Raw genomic sequence first — 1,621 nt, forward strand, 5'->3', positions numbered from 1 at the left:
GTAACAATAATATATACAAGACTAAAGTCATGTCACTTTATAGTACAAAGCTTCAATAAATATCTAAGTGTAAATCAGATTTAAAGTTTTTTGCAGAGCTTTATCAATTGGCTGCACCACAAGCAAACAAGTCATAACCCCTTATTCTGGTGAGAAATGTATCATTCTCTCTTCTTTCATCTATTTCAAGGACTGATTTCCATCCATAATATTCAAAGTTCTTTCCATTGTCTATACCTACTTTTGTCCTCCTTTGTTGCAAAACGTGCAATCAGGTTTGAAAAGAATCCTCTCTGGTTCACCAGAAAATCAGTATAAACTTTGAGGTGCAAATATTGTTATGGATAGAGAAAATTTCCCAATATATCGCCCAATGTTATAAATGTCACTGGCTTCAACAACAAAAAATTCCAATAGGGTCAATGTCACCACATTTCACAATTGTTTCATTGTGGACCCTAAACTGTCGCTTTGGGATCCCTTAAATATTCAGCCAACAGAGAAAGTGCATCCAAAAATTATACATCTCTTTTTGTTTGACATATCCTAAAGCATAAAAAATGCCAAAGAGATAGATCCCTGACAGAAAGGTGCACAAGAGGTGTATTTAGCCCCTGGACTAATATTCTGTGTAATTCATAAAGCAAGGTAAGCTGAGAATTGTGATAGTGAATGTGTCTTTCAGGTTAAAGATGGTTAATTGGATTGAAATTTCTGGATTGTGGTGGCACTTTGGGCATGGTGGATGGAAGCATATCCATCTTGGAAATAGCTGTTCTCAATAGGTTACACATGAACTATTGTTGGGTGCATTTGATCAGAAAGATGCTGAGGTAGGAGACCCAGAGAATGCCAAGAAAACATGTTCCAAACCATGACTTTACCACTTGAGGCGATGACAGTTTGGACCATACAAGAATGGCAAGTTTTTCTTGTGACTTTTTTCCAAACATATATTTTCCTAGCTGTGCAAAAAAGTAAAGTATGATTCATTGGACCATTACTATTTGCCAGTCCTTATCAGTTTAATATCTATGTCTTCCCACCACTCAAGGCATTTTTTCTTGATGATAACTGAGTCCAGCAGTTTATACAATGGTCTCCTACTACCACAGTCTATTTGTTGCAACGTTCTTAGCAAGGTACAGTTAGAAGTGGCTGTGAATTTTCTGTCAACTGGTATATTGATTGATGATTGTTAGACTTTACCATTCTGTCTAACTGTCTTTCTCTTCTTTCTATCACTACAGTCACAATTCCACATCGAAACAGGCATTTTATTCACCCTTTTCTATTGCTGATAATCTTAAACAGTTAGTTGAAGTCTTAGAGTAATCTACCAATGAAACCTGGCCACTGTGACATCTAATAGACGTTCACCCACTATCATTAGAAATCGTAAATTTGAAAGATAGAATCAATTCGAAGCTTTAGGACAGGGCTGACAAACCTTTATGAGAGCATGTGCCAAATTGTCGATAAATTTCGGAAAAATTATTTCGCTTGCCCATGGGAATTTTGAGCAGCAAAATTATTGCTGTTATTATTAATTTCATATATTATAATACAATAAAGGTTATACAATCAAAACATTAATACTAGTCAGATATAATATTCAAAA

Source organism: Limulus polyphemus, unplaced genomic scaffold (genome assembly GCF_000517525.1).
Source record: "Limulus polyphemus unplaced genomic scaffold, Limulus_polyphemus-2.1.2 Scaffold1393, whole genome shotgun sequence".
In the NCBI taxonomy this organism is placed as follows: domain Eukaryota; kingdom Metazoa; phylum Arthropoda; class Merostomata; order Xiphosura; family Limulidae; genus Limulus; species Limulus polyphemus.